At 31.5% G+C, this 25,602-nt stretch overlaps 1 protein-coding gene across 2 annotated transcripts in view; it reads right to left on the bottom strand.

The window, feature by feature from the left end:
• Nucleotides 1-25,175, bottom strand: part of Gbs-70E (Glycogen binding subunit 70E) — a 200,491-nt gene extending 175,316 nt beyond the window's left edge. For both annotated transcript variants that reach the window (XM_072531827.1, XM_072531826.1), the window contains exon 1: nucleotides 24,885-25,175. The gene's annotated coding sequence lies outside the window, so the exon portion shown is untranslated. The remainder of the gene's footprint in view (nucleotides 1-24,884) is intronic.
• Between the last annotated feature and the right edge of the window lie 427 nt (nucleotides 25,176-25,602).

Genomic DNA, 25,602 nt, shown 5'->3' with positions numbered 1-25,602 from the left:
ATCTAATGAGTAGAATTGAAGTTCCTCACATAATTACAGAAATAAGAATTACAAAAAAAATTGTGATTTATGGTATACAGCCAAATAGAGGGATTTTTATTTTCCTTGTGGATATTAAACAAAAAGAATCTGATAGTAATTAATACAAAGGCGAAAGGAGAATTATTACAAGTAATTCCAGTCCAAAAATGAACTAAAAAGACTTAATTATGAATATAATCACGATTAGGACCATTTTATTCCATTTTTAAACCGTTTATTAACGTCTACAGAATTCAAAGACGAAAAAAATTAACGCCTTCAAAAAATGGTGATGTCACCAAAATATTTAATTACAGTATGTTTAACATATATATATATATATATATATATATATATATATATATATATATATATATATATATATATATATATATATATATATATATATATATATATATTAGAAATGATTATTTCGACGAAAAAATAATTTATAAATAAGTTCGAATTATCGGGTAAAGTGGTCTGTAATGAAAATCTTTCGTTTTTCTAAATTACTCAATATTTCGCCATTTATTTAACAGCTTCTTAATATGTTACAATATATGTTACTTAACTGTCCAGTGTCCGTTTTATAATTTAAAGTGTTTTTATTTTTGTTAATGTAATACATCTCAAGAAATAATCTACTTTTGTAGTTATCAGTCTGTGCCAAAATGTGAGCTTTGTTATAGTCTAGCATATGACCAGTGTTTTCATAGTGCTCAACCACTGCACAAGTATTTTTTCTCAAGCGGCAATCACTTTTATGTTGTGTGATGCGTTGTTTTAGCCATTGTGATGTTTGACCAATATAGCTATTTTGACATCCTAAACACGGTATTTCATAAACGACATTACTTTTATATAAGGTTGGTACTGGGTCTGTGATTTTTGAAAATATTTGTTTGCTGTTCATGGTATTATATGTAGCTATACTAATATTAGGAACATTTTTGAATATGGATATGACAGAATGAGTTAGACCATTAATAAAGGGAAGTTTTTTATATTTGATTGATTTGTTGTTAGAATCATGGACGGGACCGTCATAGAAATTAGTGCTGTAAATCAGTTTTTTTTAAATTTGTTTAGGATATCCGTTGTTACGAAAAATTTTGTATATTATGTCCAGATTGTTTGTAAAAAGTTTTCATCAACAATGGACATTATCTAAAATTCATAAATTTGACATTCCTCTCAGGCCTATTGTAAGTTCTGTAAAATCTACTACCTATAACATTTCTAAATTCCTTGCTGATACATTAACTGATGCCTTTGAATATCACAATAATTATAATTCTAAGGACACATTTACCTTTGTCAATGCTGTTAGGGGAATGCAGTTACCAAATGATTATGTTTTAATTTCTTTAGATGTGGTGTCGCTATTTACAAACATTCCACTAAATATGGTCACGGACATTATAGAATCAAATTGGAACCTTATAAAAGACTACACGACATTATCAAAAGACAATTTTCTACAAATTCTTAGGTTCATTTTTAACAACACTTACTTTAGTTTCAATGGTAAATTTTATTCTCAAATTTTTGGAACACCGATGGGTTCTCCGATTAGTCCAATCCTTGCAACTATTGTCACTGATCATCTCTTAGATAATGTGATTACACAATTACCTTTTGAATTACCGTTTATATATAAATATGTCGATGACATCATATGTGCAGTTCCATCTTATCACATCAATACCACACTAAACATTTTTAATTCATTTAATAAACATCTTCAGTTTACAATTGAAACTGAGACAGATTTTAGTATACCATTTTTAGACACAAAAGTAATAAGAACAAATGACAATATTTTGACATTGGATTGGTACCAAAAGCCGACAGCATCAGGCAGGTATATAAATTACTATTCAAACCATACCACCCGTCAAAAATATAATACCGTACTAGGTATGAAAAACAGGATAATGTCCATTGTTGATGAAAACTTTTTACAAAAAAATCTGGACATAATATACAAAATTTTTCGTAACAACGGATATCCTAAACAAATTTTAAAAAAACTGATTTACAGCACTAATTTCTATGACGGTCCCGTCCATGATTCTAACAACAAATCGATCAAATATAAAAAACTTCCCTTTATTAATGGTCTAACTCATTCTGTCATATCCATATTCAAAAATGTTCCTAATATTAGTATAGCTAAATATAATACCATGAACAGCAAACAACTATTTTCAAAAATCAAAGGCCCAGTACCAACCTTATATAAAAGTAATGTCGTTTATGAAATACCGTGTTTAGGATGTCAAAATAGCTATATTGGTCAAACATCACAATGGCTAAAACAACGCATCAAACAACATAAAAGTGATTGCCGCTTGAGAAAAAATACTTGTGCAGTGGTTGAGCACTATGAAAACACTGGTCATATGCTAGACTATAACAAAGCTCACATTTTGGCACAGACTGAAAACTACAAAAGTAGATTATTTCTTGAGATGTATTACATTAACAAAAATAAAAACACTTTAAATTATAAAACGGACACTGGACAGTTAAGTAACATATATTGTAACATATTGAACAAAATTTATAAACATTCAAAATAGCCAACATTCATCTTAATAACAACTAACCTTAATAATTCATCAAAGAAATATTATTCTTCTAACTTTTCTTTTATTATTTTTATTTTTACATTTGAAATAATTTTAATTTTTTATCGTATAGACTTAAACAATTTAATCTTGACATTCAATATTTCAAATACTTCAATGTCATTTTTTATTTGCGAAATCTTTTAAATTCTGTAAGTGTTTTAAAATGTATTTGTACGCCATTTTTTGTAATGTTCAAATTGTTTTAGTTTACTCCTGAAGAAGCTGTTAAATAAATGGCGAAATATTGAGTAATTTAAAAAAACGAAAGATTTTCATTACAGACCACTTTACCCGATAATTCGAACTTATTATATATATATATATATATATATATATATATATATATATATATATATATATATATATATATATATATATATATATATATATATGGGATATCTATGATATTCTGATACATATTTAGATATTTTGAACAAATAATAGGAATTTAACATAACTTTTTATTTATATTAGGTAGTTTATTTCTCCACAAATGTTAAAAGGAAAGTGAAGCAATAGAATATGGTTAACATTATTAAAAATTGAACAAATTTTTATCCTATTATTAAAATTCTTATAATCAAAATATTATTAAAAACAGAAACAATCTGCAACAAATTTTACACCATTAACAACGGAATCTTTAAGGGAGGGAGGTATCTTTCGTGGTAAAAAGAATAAGGATCCTTTGATCTTGTGGTTATTTTCAAACTCTTGATTAGGACCTGACCAGCTTTGGAGCATATCTTGACAGATCTCAAACAGTTTCGAACAATTAGTGAATAGCTCCCGCTCTAAACCGTTCGAGATCTGAATAAAACTTCCCAAAATTTTACCACGCCTACATGGTCCAGTATCTACTGGTTAGAAAGATACAATATAGTTATCTTAGATAGAGAACATGACACACATTTATATCAAATATATTAATTACTGAGTATTAAAAAAAGACAAAAAAAAATTGAAATAAATCGCTAGTAGGATATTTGACCATGGACGCTCCTAGAAAGAGATGTGATAACCTAACCAAAGAGAAGGCAAGTATATAAAGTTAAAACAGATTGCTCTAATTTAGGAATTCAAAGTCAGAACTGCAAGTAATGATATTATTACAGGTTTATTTGTTATATGATAAAATTTGTTCTAGAAGAAAGCATTTCACAATCCGTTTGGCCATCTGACTTTTACCACAGAATTCTTCAACTGTTTTTAGGAGTTTAGAAATTCTACTTTTCTTAACAAATATCTAAGGTGAACAGAAAGAAATTTTCTCAATGTTTCATTTTTATATCGACCTTCTTGCGCTCATTCAAACAACAGACTCTTTTGCTGAATACTGGATGTATATTTTACTACCTTTTCAAAACAAAGATTTAATGATGCTACATTAAAAATATCTATAACATTCATTGATAATTGTATTACTATGTAGACAATGATTGGGAAATAAATATACAAACACTAACTTCCTGAGGTTGTTAATAAACCACATTATTTCTCGGCGCTTGTTAGTTGACTTTTTTTATGCAACTTAATGTATTATGTATAAGCTCCGCAATAATAATAAAAATTTCTAAGACTAGTATAAAAATGTAATCGAGAACATGTATGTAGGTGTACTTGGGTCGATGTAACTTAGAAAGTATGTTATTAATATTTTTTAATGTGTATTTAACATTATAATATAGCATAATTTTCATTCACTATCTTGAAAATGTAAAACTATTAATAGTTAATATTATTGTGGATTATTAGACAAATTGAAGCAGGAACTATGTGAGAAATGGCGCCATATTTGAAGAAAAAAGTGCTGTTTCTCCAAGGTAATGCTTTGGTCCCGGAAAAATTTGTTGAAATGTGCTTTGAAGTACTTTCTAATCCGGCTTATTCTCCTGATTTGGCCCTCTTCGATTATTATCGATATTAAATGAAAAATTCAGCTCGAAGGAAGAGATAATTGACACAGACGGCTACTTTGCAAAACTGTATTATGCGGACGGCATAAAGAAGTTGGAAAATAGCTGGAATAGTTGTATTGAGCTAAAAGGATATTATATCAAATCATTCTAATGAAGATCAGTAACAATTCTGTCAATTTTTTTGTTTTGGGTCTTTCTCAACAAATCGTTCTAGCTCAAACCTGTTAAATTCCTAAGGCTATAAAACAGCAGCACTACCTTCGTCCTGGTCCACGTTTGCCCTCAATCTTAAACTCGATTACGAACTGTAGAAAATCGTGTCTGAGTTTATAACATGTTCCAAATTTGCGAATTTCCGCTTTTTTATGGTTTCAGTGAGCTCACGTTTTTGGCTTATTCTTAGGAGAACTCCCAAGTGGGTTTTCTGGGAAGTCCAAGGTATTCGTATTATTCATCTATATAACCAGGTTTGTTTGAAGTCTGTTCAAACTGGCAACTTTTAGCGTCCAGGCTTCAACTCCATATAACAGTAGCACATATTACATGTAGCACTTCACAAAATTGTATCTTAATTGCAGATCGACCTATCTCATAAGAGACTTCGCATTTTAAAAAAGTTTACCCTGTCCAATATATAAAATTTATATTTTTTTGTACATCAAATTCCGATCTGATCTGATTTCTTATAATGTTCTCAGGTAAGAAGGCAGGAGATTTCCATGTGTATATTCGACGGTTGGGGAGCTTTAAGTGTTTATTATTGAACAGCAGTTTATATTCTTGGCAGAAGCATCTGGACTGGGCATAAGTCTATTGCCTTATGCAGAAGTTCGTAGATCTTCTCGCTAATTAATTTATCTTTATCTGCTGTTGGCGCGTGTATCTGTAGTATGTTAATATCCATCGGTATTGCTCGAATTTGTAAAACGTCATTCTATCTGAATATATAGTCCGTCTAGAAAGTATTCGGAATTTTATATTTTTCCTAATTTTAACAGATTTCCTTTTTGTAACATTTTAAGACAAAAGTAGTGCATCAAGTAGGTTGTGCCGATAGTAGGTTATGAACAAAATCGCTTGACAACACCATCTGTCAAATATTGTTGTTTGTAAACAGATTTAAGATTTGTGAAATATTGTCGCAAGTAGAAAAAAGAAAAGTGGTGGAAAGTATAGAAAGTATGTCCGAAACGTTAAAAAATTAGTACAATTGACTGAACTCGGAAAAAGTGCAGTGTATGAGACAACAAAGAGAATAAAAATGGCATAGATATGAGACATAGACCAGTTTCAGGTAGACCGCGTAAGATTCGCGGAAACAATTTAAATGCTTTAGTGGCTTTAGGTCGACCTAACCGCGCCTAGGGTTTCGATTTCGAATAGATTTGGAAATCAACGAAGAATAAAAGTGTGCCCAGAAACTGTCCGCATGTCACTGAAAAAGCAAGGCTACATATCAAGGAATCCAAAAAAAATCCCTACAAAGACACCTCTGCAAAGGCAACGAAGAATAGATTTTTGTCAACGTTTTCGAGAAGATAATATTTGTCTTTATATCTGATGAAAGTTGTTTTCAGCTTGGTGCAAATCATCTAAAAATCCTATCAAGAGAAATTGTTACCGTTTTCAAATTTTCCACTAAAATAATGGTTTAGGGAGCAATATCTCAGCGTGGTGCTACACCTATCTGTATAGTTAATGGTACTGTTGATAGTGCGATATATTGTGACATCCTAAATGGTTTTTTTCTTGAAACGGCTCATGTTTTATATCCAGAGGGGTGGCGTTTTCAGCAAGATAATGCAAGATGCCATACTTCTGCTTATACTCAAGCTTGGATGCAAGAACACGAATTGGCAACAATTCCGTGGCCAGCAGCATCTCCAGATCTTAGTCCCATTAAAAACATATGTGCACTGATGAAGATTGAAGTGGAACGAGCAGCGCCACGAGATAAAGAAGGTTTGATTCGGTCAGGTTTACAGGCCTTGACCTCCATTGGAACTTGGAACACCATTACCGAAAATTATGACCTTGACCTCGTTTCGGGTGTACCTAGACGTTTAGTTAAGCGTTTAGATTTAAATGGAGGTTGTTAGGTAAATTAGATGAATTATTTGTTGAAATTTTATATTTCAAGTGATAAAAATAAATATCGTAAAATTATAATTCTGCTTTTTTTTCCGGATACTTTCTAGACGGACTATAGAATGAAAAATTTCACTTCCAAATTAATATGTTGGGCAATTATTGTTGTGTGCCGTTTTTGTGATGTGTTGTGTTGTTTCCAGCGTAATAATTTTTATATCCACGTATATCGCATTGTTCCAGCTCATAGCTTAGGATCGCATAGCTCAGGCGGTAGAATGTCTGACTTGTACGCAGAAGGCCGGGGATCGAATCCCAGCGCCGCGCCGCTTAGAGCATCTAGATATTTCTTAAATACCTATAGGCTCCAGATCGACTCTTTCTTACAATGTTATGGGATTTTCCGCTCTCGTACATACGAGATTTTATATTCCAAGCTCCGAATGGCACTTATATTCGAAGTTCCGATCCTTGGATGTTGAGGACTTGTTTCCTTTCTTAGGCCGTATTTGTTTGATTTAAAATAAATAAATAAAATCTTATAGTCTATCTACTGTATATAATTACTATAAGTAATACAGTGTTTCTTATAATGAATTATATACAAATAAAGGTATTAATTAACTAGTTTGTAAGCAGTTCTCAATATGAGATGTGAATATTGCATGTCAGTTCTTAGAATGTTGCAGAACGAGTGATAAAAAGCGTGTTTTAATAACAGTAATTTTATTTTGCAGTGCAGTTGCCGTTCTGGTTTTAACAAATTTTTAAACAAACAACTACCTGTAAGTTAAATTATCAAGTGTATACAATAAAATGTGTAAAGGTAATTGACTTAAGCATTATATACTCTACATCAATAGATACTTTTTCAGTTTTACAACTGTAATTGATAAGATTAGTAAGTGTGACATTAAAAATTAACCGCCGTAGATTACAGATAAAAGATAAATCATATTTAAGGAATCGTCTATAAGTGACTACATAAAACACAAAGACTAAGATGGATAGGATGCCCAAAATGACCCTAATGAGAGAACTAATCACCAAAAGTAAGTAAAAACCAACGAAAATATAACAAGAGGATCTAAGTGACATTAATGTCACGGAATGGAAAAATAGCGCTGGATAGAGTGAAATGGAAGTAACTAGCCATAAAAATGTCACATGGGAATAATTGTTTTTAATATAACTGATAAATTCACAATAAGAATAAAAATGTATTCTATAAGTTAATGTGATTAATTTAGGTGCTGTCCCTTGATTCTGGCGTAATGTGGTCGCCTCCAGTGAGAGAATCACGTGTCCATGTCACTGGTCTGTTGGCCAAAAACGTCTGATAACTTGATGTTGAGGTTTTCCGGAAATTAATGGATTGGAGTGTGTGTTCACTTTTTGAATGTATTGTGATTTCTTTTGCTGGATTACTGCTTTTACTGTTAAGATGTTGAGATCCTCATAGATTATTTGGTTGGTTACATACCAGGGTGTATCAACAACTGCTCTTAAAATTTTTGATTGACATCTTTTCTTTGTAGCAGTATTGGGTTTACTTTGTAGCAATTGATTTCTTTTTGTCTTAGTTGTATTTTTTCTTTTTTTGCTAATGTGTTCCTTCCAACATAGGGTTTGGTCCAGATGTAGCCCAAGGTATTTGGTTGTTTTAGTCCTGGGTATTTCTTCAATGTTGATATACCTATGTGGTTTGACTTGCTTTCATTTATTTTTATTTTCTATTGTTCCATCTAGTTTTCAGCTTATACTTTAGTAGTAGTAGTCTTGGAGTTGGTGTGTAGCTATGTTGATGTGTTTATGACTTGTGAGTGTTACTGTGTCATCTGCAAATGTACCAATTGTCACGTTATTTGAAGTTGGTAGATCAGACGTATATAATAAATATAATAAGGTCCCAGGACGCTGCCTTGTGGAATTCCCGCCTTAATGAGATGCATTTTGGATATTTCTCTATTTACTTTTGTTCTGAACTGTCGGTTTTCCAGGTATGATGTAAGTATTCGAAATAATGGTGGTAATATTTGTTTAATTTTATAAAGAAGTCATTTATGTAAAACCTTATCAAAAACTTGACTAACATCTAGTGATACCATTGGGCAATATTCTTTTTCATTTAATGTGGAGTTGATTTTATGAGTTATTTGGTGGCATTGTTGGATACTTAAGTGTTCTCTTCGAAATTTAAACTGATAATTTGGTATCCAGTCTGCGCCTGTAAACTCTGGGTCTATTCTTTTATCAAAAGTTTTTCTAGTAATTTGGTGATTGTTGATAACAGACTGATAGGTCGATAAGATAAGACATCACTGGGATCCTTTTCTGGTTTTGAAAATAGAAGTATTTCTGTAATTTTTAGATTGTTAGGCCAATAATTACACCTTAATATTGCGTTAAATATATATGTAAAGATTACTATACCATTAGATGAATTCCTGGTGACTTTTTTATGTTTAGTATCAAGATTTCTTTTAAGTTTTTTTAAATTGTTGTTAGTTTTATTGGCTTCACTGATGATTGTTCTGAAGTTAAATTATTGTGTGGTTGGAATACTGTTTCTAAATGTTCAGCAAATAATTCTGACCTTTTTATGTCTGTGGTCTTTCGTACTGGTGTCGATGTTGTTTTAGGTTTTAAGGATGATTTGATTGCTTGTATTAAATGGTCGTATCTACTAAGTTGTGTTACGTATTTTTTGACAGATTCCTCTCTTGTAATTTATAGTTGGGTTTTTGAATTTATTCTTCTTCTTAAGGTGCCATGCATTTCTGCGTAGGCGTCCACCGTACATCGTCTTGTCAGGTGAGATGTTAAATATTCTGGATTAAATAATTCTGTTTTTAGCAGCATTGCGAAGCATTTCATAGCTGTGGATTCATGTCCATTGTCGAATATTGCGCAGCCATGACATTTTTTTACGTCCGAGACCTCTCCTACCCTCTATTTTCCCTTCGAGTATCAGTTGCTGAAAAGTGTATCGTTCTCCTTGTATAATGTGCCCCAAGTATGCAGTCTTCTTATTTTTTACATAATTAAAAAGTTCCCTATCCTGTAAGCCCGCTCTTCTGAGTACTTCCTCATTTCTGACCCTGTCCGTCCATGATATTCTGAGCATTCGACGCAGGCACCACATTTCGAACACATCAAGTTTGTTAATGGAACTGGCCTTTAACGTCCATGCTTCCATTCCATACAGAAGAACAGGCCACACGTAACACTTAAGCATCTTGTATCGGAGGTTGAAGTCCAATTTGCGATCAGTCAGAAACTTACGAAGCCTCAAAAAAGCATTTCTGGCTTGTTCAACTCTGCTCTTTATTTCATTCTCGGGGTCCCAACCCTCATTCAGCAAACATCCCAAGTATTTGAATTGCCTGACTTGTTCGATTTCTTCTCCAGAGACATATATCTTTGCGTTGGGGTAATCATTTCTACTTATAATCATTGATTTTGTCTTCTTGATATTTATTTTCAAACCCCGAGCTTCACTTGCAAGAGTTAGATCATTCAAAAGGCATTGAAGATCTTCGATGTTATCTGCCACTATGGCTGTATCATCGGCATACCTGATGTTATTAATAAATATGCCGTTAACTTTAATACCCTTATTAGAGTCTTCCACTGCTTCTGCGAAGGCTTTTTCTACGTATAAATTGAACAGCATTGGAGACAGTATACAACCTTGCCTTACTCCTTTTTTAATGGAGAAATCTTCTGTTTCGTTGGAATTTTGAAGACGTACTGTTGCTGTCTGATTCCAATACAGATTGGCAATGATTCTTATATCCTTTGCATCCAATCCCAACTCTTGTAGGTATTTTATCATCAATTCATGTTTTACATTATCGAATTTATTAGTTAGTTTATTTATTTACAAAGCTCAACAGGCTCCTGATGCCTAGGGCTAAAATGCAATTAATACAATTATTATAATACTTATATATTGCTAAACTTGCATCAACTGGGTTGGCTTCTTGTTCAATCATGCTTCTTTTGTACTAAATTGGCTTACTATTCTCCTCCAATCATTCCTTTTTGTTGGCCTTTCTTCCCAACCATCAATTCCGTCTTTTCTGAGATCTTCCTGTACACTATCAAACCATCTTTGCGGGGATCGTCCTTTCCTTCGTTTCGTGATTGGGCACCTTTTTAGAATCATCTTTGCCATCCTCTTTCTTTCCATGCCCATCACATGCCCCACACATCTCACTCTTTGTGCTTTTATGAAACGAATGATGCCTGATTCGTTATAAAGTTCCTCTAGCTCACTGTTTGTTCGTCGCACCCAACCTTCCACTATGTTTTTACCTCTTTATATAGCTCTGAGTATTTTCCTTTCCCATTTTTCCAATTTCTCCGTATTTGCTTTTATCATTGTATATATTTCACTACCATTCGTCACTGTGGGCCTTATTACTGTTTTGTATAACCTTAACTTTTTTTTCTCGATACATATTTGGATTTCATCAGTGGTTTTAGGCTTCTCATTTTTTATTTCCCTTTGCTAATCTGGCATTCAGTTCTTCTATATTCTTCCTGACCTTTCTCTTCTATAATAGCCCCCAGATAAGTAAAATGTACCACTCTTTCGAAATTATATCCCCTTGTTTCATTAGATATGAAAGTAAACTGTCTCTCCTCTTTTTGTTTAATATTTCCGAGTATCATGTACGTTGACTTTTCCTGATTTATTTCTAGGTCAAAATATTAGGCCTCCTTTTCTAATTTTTTTATAACATTTTGTAATGCTTTTCTAGTTTTTGTTAGAATAGTAAGATCATCAGCGAAGGCCAAACATTGATATTCATTGTTGAAGATGGATTATTGTTTCCAATAAAAAATTAAAAAGCACCGTGGATAACGGATCTCCTTGTCTAAGACCTCTATTGACTTCAAACTCATCCGATGAAAATTCTCTTTATACTACATGATTTCGTGTGCTATTCAGAGTCATTCTTACTAACCCAACCAGTTTTGCGGGTATGCCCAAGCAGCTCAGAGCAACATATATTTTATTCCTTCTTATCCTATCATACGCTTGTTTAAAATCTATGAACAACATAAAGGGTTACCTTATATTCATAGCAGGTAGTCTGGATTTCTATTAGTGTAAAAGTCTGATCTGTCACTGATCTGTTAATTCTAAAACCGGCCTGATACTCACCTAGTTTATCATCAGCTAATCTGTTGAGTCTCTTTCTTAGCATCCTGGCTAATATATTGCAATAAGTATCCAGCAGAGCAACACATCTGTAATTTTCAAATGCCAATCTATCCCCCTATTTGTACATGGGGCATAATAGAGCTTTGGTCCAATCTTTGGGTATATTTTTGAGTATATTTTCCTCTTCCAATATACTTTTGATAAGACTGTACATCCTTTTTTGCAGTTCTTCACTAGTCAATTCTATTATGCCATCATCCTGTATAAGGCAATTTTCATCCTTATCATCTCTTTGTCCATTCAGTAGTTCACTAAAATGCCTCTACCATATACCGATCACTGATTTTTTTTCACTCGTGAGTGTTCCATCTTCTTTTTTTATGTATAAATTTTCGACTGAATCTTCTCTTGCAATTTTTAGTTGTGTTTTTAATTTATTACTTCTTATATCTTCACTTGCTCTTTTTTTGGCAATGAGCTTTTAATTTCTACTGGAATATTTGTTCTATCCCCTACTTTATTTTAATCTGCATCGTTTGGTGTTGCTTCTTTAGCAGCGTTTTGCAATAATGTCATAAGGTTATCTTAAGCTGCTTCTATTTCTGGAGTGCTTTTTAGTCTTACGATTAATTAAATTTTGTATCCACTATTTTTCGGTAAAGCTTCCAGCTGTTCTAGGTCCAAGCAATTTATTTGGAGTAGGTTGTTTGATAATTACGCAGGTGCTAATTGTTGCAATAATTGGTGAATGATCTGACGATGGGAATAATGTAAAAAAATATGTACTATGTATATATGATTTGGATATGTATGAAAAGAACATGTGCTCCCCCACCCTAAACTAATCACAGCAGCTCTGGAATATGCGTTTAAGGAAGTAGATTGGGCTAAAAAGGGAATACTATAAAAAGAGAATAAAATACTGACGGTGAATAATTAAGTCACTTGTGTTTTACAGATGATATTATTATTTTAGCTGAAAGTTTAAATGAAGCTTACAGAATGATGTAAGATCGAAAACAGGTAATAGAACAAGTAGGCCTGAACATAAATTGTCAAAAAACAAAATGCATCACCAATTTGACGGTCGTATCAAACACGTACGTTTGACGAAAAACAGGTACTTTATATCATTGAAAGAGCACCTATCTTGCAAACAGATCCTCTCGAATAGCTATTGAATCAAGTGTAGCAATATTTTCTTACGATAATACTCTCGAAGAAGCCACAAAACTATCTTAACCTAGTCAGTACTGGCATAATAGAATAAATAGATGTAAACAAAAAAATGATAGTATGTAATAATGAAAGAAATTTAGGTTTTTTTAAACTGCTAAGGTTTTTTAACACGTTGACAATTGGGAATAATTTTAAGCCACATTTAGCTCAAAGCTAGTGCCTCGTAGCTCAATAAAAACGAAGTTTAAGCAAAAACTGGAAATTAAGATGAAAGGCACATGAAATCAACAAAAATAGCCAGAAAAAATGACTAAATAATAAAAATAAGATAGGAATGTAATCTATTACGCTTTGTATATATTGACACCTTGTATTTAGTAGTATTTTTAAGGTGTGTCCTGGAATTACTTTAAGAATATCTCATTTGATTACTTAAAGACGAGAGTCCCCATAGGCCAAATGATGACAGCGTGTGATCGCTCTTTATTAATAATAAACACTCTATCATAGCAATCACGACAGCAAAACTCTCTCATTAATAATTTTATTATAACTAATGAGGAAAATCAGGAAGAAACTTAGGTTACATAGTATTTTTTTTTTTTTCAATATCGGTCTTAAATTTATTTGATGAAAACTTTAGCTCAGTAAATGTTAGAATAAAATGGATATCCATTAAAAATTATTTTTTATCTTTTTTTGTTGTGTAGATTTGATATTTAGATGGTACCAGGTTGAAAACCCGTCAGATATCTTGGTATTAACAATTTAATTGTTTGAATAATTTTTAATTCTAAACTATTAGAGATATTTAATTTTACAAATATGAAAATTGTTACTTTTGAAAAAATAAACAAAATGTCAGTTGGTAAACTTTGATCCTGTTAGTACAATTGGATATCAAATTTCGTGAAAAACAATTGCAAAATAGGCATTTGATAAGGATTAACTTTCAAAACCCCCCTATTTTAGAGAATTTTTAATTCTGAAACTGTATTTTTTTATATTTTAAGGATTTTCTGGGTGAATTTTGAAAGTTCTATGTGGCTCTTAAAGACCGGAAAAAAATTATTGAAAAAACATTTATTTTTGACCCGTTTATTTAATTAAAAATAATTAATAATTATTTTTTTTTAATTTGCAATCAATTTTGTTTTATAGGAAATTTAATTGTAATTTTTGTTCTATCAATTTTTTTTTAAATGTACAACTGTCGAGATATAGTAATGAAAAGGAGAAAAAACATTTAATTTTTCTCATTTTTTCACAAATTGTTTAATAAAAAATTTAGCCCACCTTTTGAAGTTTACACATAATTAAATTATCATTTCTAATAATATTTCAAAGCGATTAAAGTAAAAAACTATATAACTACAACTAAAAACTATATATAGGATTCACCCAAGTGAGGATGTTTTAGAACAGATACCGCCTGGACTAATATGAAATTTTTAATAACGCGCTCTGAGGCGCCCGGTCAGCCTGCAGCGAATGCGGGTCTGCGTAAACCGCGCACGTAAGTCAATTTATCTCGGCAAAAATTTATAACAGAAACATTTAGAAAAATGAATAAATGCATAGTCCATAGACTGCTCCTGTAAAAAAATGTTTCTGAATAGTTTTTTTTTGCAAAGAAATGTCCCCTTTCAACAAATCTGAAGTGTGCTTTGTGAAATTTTTTGGCAGAAGTTATTTGTTTTTTAAACAATTTCCAAAAATCACCTTTTTTGCATCGAAAATAAACTAATAAGGTCTCTTATCATTTTTCTCTAAGTTGGCAGTTTCCGAGCTATTTGAAATCTGAAAATTACAAAATTCTAGTCTGAAAAATGCGAAAATAAGCATTTTCGATGCTTGAAAACTATGCAAATTAATATTTTTGGGGTTACCAAGGACCTAAATTGAAGTTTAAACATGAATTTGAAGATTCTTAAGAGCAATCGTTGTTTATTTCAATTTAAACCGTTGTTTTTTAATTGTTAATTATGCGCGTCCACTCGATGTTTAAGCCGCAGCTGCGACGGCGCGCCGCAATATATGATGCATCTCTGTCGCACGTATACATATAGTATTTTTCATATAAAAATGCGTGCACTACATTCAAGATTTACGACTTCAGAACCCCACAGCGTTGCCAAAACATCAGAATAGTTAGTAAGTGAGGAATTTTTAAAATGTCAACTATTTGTCAAACTATTATATTAACAGTAAATACACTTTGTTTTAAGATTACTGCAACACACTAAAATACATAAGCAAACATTTTAATACAAAATTATACATTCTAAATTTTAAACTTACCACTTTTAGAGCAATAATAGTAAAATGTCCCGCCATTATTTCTTGTTCAAAATAATCTATCTTATATGAAAGCTTATCAGCTTTCTACAGACTATTTAGTTGTTTTGGCATAGCACGATCACAATACACAACAATAATTAGTTTTTAAAGCTATTAATCTAAATTTAATATGTATTTATAAATAGAATCTATTAATATATAATATATTATGATCAAATTGTGTAAGAAATCAAAACATAAACAAAATTCTTACTCTAAAAAAGCGGCAACCCCTGTAAAACAATTTTGCCACACGCTGAACTATCAAAGAATTTTAAGTATTCCTGTATCAGTTGCGTACAATTGCCTTATATATTTAATTAAAATTATTATTTTGTGGAATATTAGACTTAAAGAGTTATTTTATAAAATTTATATTATTAATGATAACAAATGTTTTTGGTTATTTAATCAATATAATTCTAAAAATCCCAATATAATGATTATTACATTTTTCTGATTATTATACCATGTTGACGCCTATGAAAGATCGAGCAGTTCCGTATGGATTTCGTATTATTAGCTGTGTTAGGAACTCTAAGGTAGACGTTCTGGAAATTTTAAAAAGTGACGTCACTTTATATAAATTGTGACGTGTACGCATTTTTATATGAAAAATACTATGTACCTACGTACTTACGCGAAGAATTTCCAATAAATATTGATATTTATTAAAATTTTGTAATGATAGTACACAATAAATTTCAAAATCAACTATTTTAATAATAAATTACATAAAATGACACAAGACTTTTTAAACAAATTGTTTAAACAATGTCTGCCCGGCACCCTTTTGATTTGTTTAAAGGGAATATTTATGGAACAGGAATCCGCAAAGAACCCGAAACAGAAACATTTTTCCTCCCGGAAGCGGTTTCACAGCCTGAACTAAAACTTGTTCAGCACACTTATAAAAATGTATTATGTAATAGATCTGAAAGAACCAAACAATAAACAAGGAAATATTGATGAAGCTCCAAATTTAGGGATAACAAGAAATTTTTCTCAGAACCTAACTAGATAAATCTCAGCAACACGTGTTGTTCCTTACCTAGAACTACGGGCGAAAGATGCAAGGATGCAGAAAAGGAAAATAATTAATTAGCACTGAATAGAGTATACATAAAAATATAACAACAAATGTGTTTAATAATCTGTGTTTCCAGCTGCAGCGTTACTTACAGCTTCACACCGCCTTGGCATGCTAAAAATTAAATTATCAATTTCGTTTTAAGGCAATAGGATATATTCCTATATAAGAAGATCTTTGAAGACTGTGTCTTTTATTAACATTGTGCAAATAAGAAGAAATCCGTCTCTGAAGCATATCCTACACATGCTCGATGGGATTAAGATCTGGCGATTGTGCTGGCCACGGTAAAGATGAATTATGCCTCATTATGAAACAAATTTCATACTGTTGTTGCAGTATCTGGCCTTGAATTGTAAATTCATTTAGAACAATAAATTCTAAGATACGATCAATATATTGATATTGATTAAACATATCTTTCACAAAAACGAAAACAGTTCAATGATGAAAAATTATTCTAGCTCACATTGTAGATTACTATATGACAAATCATCATCATTATCATCATTGGTGCTACAGCCCTATAAAAGAGTCTCGACCTTCCCAAGTCTATTACGCCAGTCAGTTCTATCCATTGCCAACTGTTGCCAGTTTGCTTCGCCTATTTGTCTACCATCCTCATCTATACCATCCCTCCATCTGAGTTCTACTTCTACTTCCCACAGGTTGCGACATAAGGATTCTTCTAGGAGGGTTGTTCTGCTGTGATCTTGCCAGATGTCCTGCCCATCTTAGTCTTCCTATTTTTATAAAGGATACTACGTCTTTACCACCAAATATATGTTTATATCTGTGATATATCTCGTAGTTGTACCTCCTTCTCCAAACACCATTTTCACAGATGCCACCGAATATTCTTCTCAGGATCTTTCGTTTAAATATAAGCAGGAGATTTTCATCTGCCTTGGAAATGGTCCATGTCTCCGACCCATATGTCAACACTGGTTGTACAAGGGTTTTGTATATGGTAATTTTTCTTTTTTGGCTTAAGTTTCTGCTTCTCATATGTCTACTCAGTCCAAAATAGCATTTGTTTGCTATTTATCTGAGTCTCTCATTTTTGTAATCCCCAATGCACTGTTGTTTTCATATAGTTTCCTCAAAGTTTGGTCACGCACAGTAATGTTGTGGGTATTTTCTAAGGCCACACAGACTTCACGTGCAGTTATATGCACATTTAGACGTGCTACCCCTACCACATATCGATCCTTTCGAAGGGTAGTTTCACGTTGACGACGTTTATGTCTTACAGCGACATTACCAGATTGTTCATATCGATGCTACAATTGTGAAATCTTGCTCCGAGACACGCCAAAATGACATGCAACATGTGAAAGACCAGCCTTAATCATACTGACAACACTTACCATTTGAACAAATATTAAATGTCGACGCTCGAAAACTATCGTTGCGTTTGATAATCTTTTTTCTAGTAAAATTTTAACTTTCTTTACTTTTTTTTTTAATTTGAAGCACTTTTCTTTACAATTTAAAACAATTAATCGTACGCATTTCAGGCGATGTCACTTTTGCCTTAATAAAACAGTGCAATTGACAGATTAATTTTCAGGGCATACCTTGATTTGTAGAAAACAACTTTATAAATCGAATGGTAAAGATTAACAAAAAAATGCTATTAACTATTATTAATATTAACAAAAAACTTTGATTAAATAAAGTAGAATAATAGTGGTGTTCCTTAGACATTTTTGACGTGTAGATGAAGAAGCACTCTTTAAAAGCACCTGATGACGTGATCCACAAGCTTGGAAAACCAAAATTGCACATGTATAAAGTTTCAAGAACTATTCAAATCATGAATGTGTTGCTTGTGTGAGTCCATTTCAAAAGGTAAAAGAAATAATAAGTTAGACTTACTCACAATCAATTTAATTTAACTAATCGGACGACCGGTTTCGCTTTCTATAATATGCAAAGCATCTTCAGGTCACGATACAAAGTTAAAATGCTGAAAATAATAATCCCATATTAGGGTGTTGTCTAATAAAGATAAAACATAGGTAGGTGATATAAATTATAAAAATTACAGTAATTATGCCAATATTACATGTCTGTGGTTGTATAAATGAATAAAACGTTTAAGCAGACAAGGTAAGACCCACAAATTGGTAACATAGTCTATTAGACTGTAATGAATTAATAAATAAACAAATAAATAAACATTACTTACATGCCGGTACTCTATTAATTGATGGTTGAAAAAACATGGTTCAAACTATCTTGTATTGTTGGTTGGAGAATTCAGGTCAACTATTGTAATTGTTTAACAGTAAACGAGGAAGTTCTTGAGGAGACAGATTTTATCCAATGCAGTAGAGATACAAATTGTGTGGGTGTCCACTTATATAAGCTTATAGTTATCAAATTTCTTTGATAAAGTTGTTGTAATATCTGGCAAATTTTTGTAAAGTCCAAAAAAGTCCAAAAAATTTTATGTTAAAAAATTTTTTGGACTTTACAAAAATTTGCCAGATATTACAACAACTTTATCAAAGAAATTTGATAACTATAAGCTTATATAAGTGGACACCCACACAATTTGTATCTCTACTGCATTGGATAAAATCTGTCTCCTCAAGAACTTCCCCGTTTACTGTTAAACAATTACAATAGTTGACCTGAATTCTCCAACCAACAATACAAGATAGTTTGAACCATGTTTTTTCAACCATCAATTAATAGAGTACCGGCATGTAAGTAATGTTTATTTATTTGTTTATTTATTAATTCATTACAGTCTAATAGACTATGTTACCAATTTGTGGGTCTTACCTTGTCTGCTTAAACATTTTATTCATTTATACAACCACAGACATGTAATATTGGCATAATTACTGTAATTTTTATAATTTATATCACCTACCTATGTTTTATCTTTATTAGACAACACCCTAATATGGGATTATTATTTTCAGCATTTTAACTTTGTATCGTGACCTGAAGATGCTTTGCATATTATAGAAAGCGAAACCGGTCGTCCAATTAGTTAAATTAAATTGATTGTAAGTCTAACTTATTATTTCTTTTACCTTTTTTCAAAAACTAATTACTTTTGACAATGATTTTGAAGGCTTAACAATACATTAAATTCATTAATTCTCTTTACAGTTCCCTGAAGTTCATAATTATATACCATTAAGGTTAAATATTGGTTTAAAAATGTTATTTGTACCTTACCTCAAATTTTACTTTGTGTCAATAAGTTATCAATTTTTTTAATTTATGCATTGTCTGAACAGATGTCATGTGTTATTTACCATTTGTTAGTTAAAACAGTGAAATACTAACATACTTACAACTGTTGCCATTCTCCTCACTCATGGAATGAATAGCAACAGACATATTCATTTATTTTTTTTGTAAAATGAATAGGTTGATTTTGTTTTTTTAAATCTGTACCAAACCAAATTTTTAAGCACTTTTATGAGTTCAAACAGCATATCGCGTGCCGATATCACACAAAAATAATAATTTCATCAATAAGCTTGTAAACAAGGCGAAAAGTTCTGGTTCGTTCGGAAAAATATTCCCATGAGATTATTTTCTCTGCAGCATAAACGAGATACGTATTAATAATACATTTTTCCCTCACAGAGGACACTACAAATACACTTTTAAAAACAGTAGAGGACAAAGATCTACGACAGACAATATTCTGTCGAATAGTAATCTAAAATCTTGGATGTAAGAGCACTAACATCAGCAGAAATGGGAAGCGATCATAAATTGGTATTGTGCAAAATCCGAATAAAAATACATATATTTGATAACAAAACACCAGAATACACCACAAAGATAAAAGTCAAAAGATTACAGGATGACTCCACAACATACCCATTCCAAAAAAGAGTAACCGAAAAAAGCAGAAACGCATATATCACAGAAAGTGATGGAGTCGAAGAAAGCTGGGCAAAAATTAAGTCTAATATCTTAGCCACGCCAAGGAAATTTTTGGTGAAAGAAATATAAATAAAAATAAATCGTTCCAAGGCGAAGAACTCCATGGGTTTGTACAGATGTGAATGAAAAATGCAAAGAAAAGAAAAAATCTTACCTGAAATACATGTCAACCAAATACAAGAAATATACCATAATGACAAGAGAATTAGAAACGAAACACATGCACTTGTAAACAAAAATAAAAAATGATCGTATTTATGATCATAGAAAAGGATACGTGGATTGACTACCTAAAAAAGCTATATGCAGAGGAAGAACAAACGATGCTAGAACCAGAAACACCAGAAATTGCCACAAATGAAAAACTTAATATAAATTTACAGGAAGTTCGGAAAATACTTAAAAACCTGAAGAACAGAAAAGCAGCAGGTAAGACGGGAAACCAAACGAGTTACTGAAATATTGTGGAGCAGCAATGACAGAACAGTTAACAACATTAATTAATACAATTATAAAACATAATAAAATACCAAAAGAATGGAGAACGAGCAAACTAATTCTACTATTCCAAAAAGGAGATAAATAACAGCAATAAAACTACAGAGGTATAACGTGGTTAAATACTACGCTAAAAATTACAATTAAAATTTTACAAGTGCTAATAAATCAGAGCAAAGTTTAGCAGATAAACAACAGAGTTTTCGTAGTGGAAGATCGTGTATAGATGCAATATTCGTTATAAAGCAAATTACTGAGAAATCACTAGATTATAATAGACCAGTATTTCTGTGTCTGATTGACCTAAAGAAAGCGTTTGACAGAGTAAGACTCAAAGATGTAATCCATCTTCTGTATAATATAGAAGCTCCCCTAAATATCATAAAACTATCGAAAACATCTACCAAACAACAAAATGGAAGTCAGAATAGATAGGCAACTTCAATAGAAATCATCAAAAGCGTTAAAAAAGGAAGAGGATACAGAATGAGAAACTAAGAAATAAAAATACTCTGTTACGCAGACGACGCAATATTGATAGCCCAAGATGAAGATAGTCTGCAAATACTGGTCCACAGATTTAACATAAGAGCATAAGAATTTAATATGACAATATCATCTCAGAAAACCAAAACAATAGTAGTCAGCAAAGAACCAATCAGATGTAAAATAGAAGTTGATGGCCTCTGTATTGGACAAGTAATGGAAATAAAGATACCTGGAAATTACACTGTCTAGCTATAGAGATCTGGACAAAGAAGTGAGAGATCAAGTACAAAAAACAAATAGACTAGCAGGATGCCTTAATAACACTATATGGCGAAACAGACGCATTAACACTGAGATGAAATCAAGAATTTATAAAGCCAGTGTAAGACCAACAATGACATATGCCTCAGAAAGAGAAGTGAAAACATTAGAAGAAAATGTAACGTACAATGTATAAATAAATGGACACAAAATAGAAAAATAGAATGGAATAACCACATAAGCAGAATGGAGGGGACCCGTGTCGTCAAAATAGCAAGAGATAAGTCACCAATCGGCAGAAGAAGTATCGGACGACCGCGCAAAAGTTGGAGTGAGAACCTTCCATAGAGGTATTAACCCGCCAATGAACAAGCAGATTTGCTTATAAAGAGGAAGAAGAAGAAGATTTTTTTGCATAATTACTTTCATGAGATATCCCAAAATAAGGTTCCAGAGATCGCCCAGGGAAGAAGTTGTTAAAATTTTTACAAATTGTAACAATCAATTTTTTCGGTCCGGCCAAATTTTTTTGATGTTTTTGGACCATTCTGAAGAAAATAGGTCTCCTGTAATTTTTTGTAAACTTGATCGTTTTCGAGTTGTAAACAGTTTAAAACTGAAAAAAAACGCAAAAATTACAGTTTTCAAGACTCAAAAACACAACTAAAAAACATTATTTTTGAATTCACCAAGGAGCTAAATTTAAGTTCAAACCTTGTTCTATCATTTCCCGGTAAGAATTTTGGGCTTATTTCATTTAAGAATATTGTTTTTTAAAAGTTAATGAAGTGCTTATGACAGAACGGGCGCTCGGGCTGCGGCGTGTATAAGAGAAACAAGATCTATGGCACAAATGTTTGCTGGTTTGAATTCTCATTGTACAAATTAGCTCCCGCTCTGTAATGTGCGGTTCATTAAGTTCATTTTTTTTTTAGGTTTTTTAGATCATTATGAACAAAAAAGTTCTTTTGTAAGTTTTCTCTAAAGTTGATCGTTTTGGAGTTATAAATAATTTAAAACTGAAAAAAAACGAAAAATTACAATTTTCAAGGGTCAAAACAACAAGTAAAAAATATTGTTTTTGAAATCATTAAGTGACTAAATTCAAGTTCAAACCTTCTTCAATCAGCTCCTGATGAAAATTCTGGGCTTATTTGATGTTAAAACTTTGTTTTTTATTGTTAATGAACAGCACATGGCAGGGTGGGCGCTAATTTTTACAATAAAAATTCACACCAGCAAAAACTTGTGCCACAGATCTTGCTTCTCTCTCTCTTATACACGCAGCAGCCCGAGCACCCGTTCTATCAAAACACTTCATTAACGATTAAAAACAATGATTTAAAATTAAATAAGCCCAAAATACTTATAGGGAAATAATAGACCAAGGTATGAACTTGAATTTGGTTCCTTGGTAAATTCATAAATAATATTTTTTAGTTGTGTTATTGAGCCTTAAAACTCGTAATTTCGCGTTTTTTCAGCTTTAAATTGTTTACAACTCGAGAAGATTAAGTTTATAGAACAATTACAAGAGATCTATTTTGTTCAAACCGGCCCAAAAATTAAAAAAAAATTGTTAGGGCCAAAAAAAACGAGTGTGGCAGTCCAGTGGGACTGCCGGTAGGAGTTATACCTCTATACACGCGTTCGCCGTTAAAAATTTATATAGGAGTCAATCTGCACAATCATTACATATGTAATACTATAGGTAAGAGAGAACAGAAAGAGAAAAAGAATTAGTTATATAGGTATATGGTGCATCGTTTGCTGTATATAAACATTTGACCTGTAATAGGAGTATAGTAAATGAAGGATTGTATCAATATTTTAATGAAAATATATATTTTTATTTTTATATATGTATAAAAGGAGTTGAATGCAAGAAAAATTACACATACTCTGCAGTAAAATTCATTGTTTATTTTGTTATTAATATAAAAATTACAATACAGTAAATACACTGCAACATAATTCAATATAATAATACAATATAAATTAAAAGGTAATATTCATAAGTATTTAAAACTGCCAATATACAACAACTTACTTTACGAAGATAAAAATAAAAAACCAACAACTCGGATTATGTTGTAAATTTTCATTTTATTTTAAAATTTATGTTTTTTGCGTATATTACATATATTTAATAAGATTAACGTGAGGTTTTTAAATATTTCAAAAATAAAAAAGGAAATTCATAATTGGGATTCGAACTCACAACCACCAGCGTATGAACCAAACACGTAAAGGATTTGCCAATTAAACATGACACTAACGGATTTCAAAATTGACAGTTCTCGGTAAAACAGTGATTATTTTGATATACAAAAGCCTAAAATAATTATAAACCTTGAATTTTAAACAATACAAAACATATCACATAAATTATAATATTAATACATATTATATTATATATATATATAATATTAAATATATATTCAAAAGGAACATTTTTATTCTCGAGAGAGGAAGAGAGAGAAAATATATCTTCTGTCTCTCTCTTACTTATTATCTTACATATGTAATGGTTTCACAGATTCACTCTCATGCAAATTTCCAACGCCGACCGTGCGTATAGAAGTATAACTTCAAAATTTGAACAACTTTTCGCCTAGGCGACCCCTTGAACCTTATTTTGGGATATCTCATGAAAGTAAATATACAAAAAAAAATCTGATGGGAACATTTTTCCGAACGAACCCGATCTTTTCGCCTTGTCTATTGATAATATCAAAACTCAAAACCAAATGGCTAAGACATGTGAACATGTCAAACGTCAATTGCCGGCAATCACCATAGATACTGCTTTGATCAATTTTATTAATAATTCGTATCCTACTCCTTTGCATGTAAATAGTAAACAAACAGGTTTTGTGGAAAAAATGTTATAATGAAACTTTTAAGTAGTTTAATTACTGTTGGTAATTACCAAATCACATCATATGCCTGTATTACTTATTACTTATATTAAATGTAATATTCCTACTCCATTGTATATAAATTATAAATTGTGTATAAACAAGGTTTCATTAAAAAATACAACTTCTAATTAGTTTAATTATCGCTGTGCTTCTTATCCCGGTAGTGTTTATATAAAAATATCAAAAAGTAGTAGAAACATTTGAATTTATCTATTTTAAAACAACTGCTGTCCAATGTTGTTATACACAACTGACCCACAAAACTGTAAACAACATAGTAGGTCTTAGGGTTCTGAAATATGTCAAATTATTATTAATATAAATAAAAAAACTTACCTATTGTAATATGGAACTCCTTCAGTGGTGTTTCAAGTAGACTATAAATTCTTGATGTTCTCGATTCTTTAATCAGTTAACAAAAAAGGCACTTCACTCAAAATAAAACTTAACTTTATAAAATATTAAATTGCATAGGCGAAAGGTAGCATTGTGAGTATTATATATTTTTTTATTATATATTTTTTATTTACAATATGTAGGCCTATCGTGCTTCGTTCATTCTATCTACATACCCACCACAACACAAAACTAAGTTCATACAGACTGAGGAATGAAGTTGCCGCATCGAGAGAGTAGCCGGTCCGATAAAACCCCACTCTAGACAACACGTGGTGGCTGATTTGCTCTATTGGAGACTTTATACTACACTTGCACTGGCTATACTCGTATGAGAATAAAAATGTTTAATGGAAAACCGGAATTATCTAGGTACCTATAGTACATAAGTGTTTGTTGAATTATAATGTAGGAGCCAAAAGAAACGAAAAGTGTAAAATGCATTATGTGCAGTTTACACTAAGATAGTGTCTAGCAAATATAAAGAAACAATAAAAAAAACTAATATTGCGACTGCAAAAAAAATCACTGGACATTTCTAGAAGTACCGAAAAAAGCAATTTAAAAATATCTACTCACGGCAAAACGATAAAGTAGTCGTCATCCTAGTGGTCACCTCTTTTGTGGTCGAAGATTATCACGGCAAATTCATCTCTGT

This window comes from Diabrotica undecimpunctata, chromosome 5 (assembly GCF_040954645.1).
Source record: "Diabrotica undecimpunctata isolate CICGRU chromosome 5, icDiaUnde3, whole genome shotgun sequence".
NCBI lineage: Eukaryota > Metazoa > Arthropoda > Insecta > Coleoptera > Chrysomelidae > Diabrotica > Diabrotica undecimpunctata.
The sequence above is the reverse complement of the archived record's forward strand: the minus strand, read 5'-3'. Positions and strand labels throughout refer to the sequence as shown.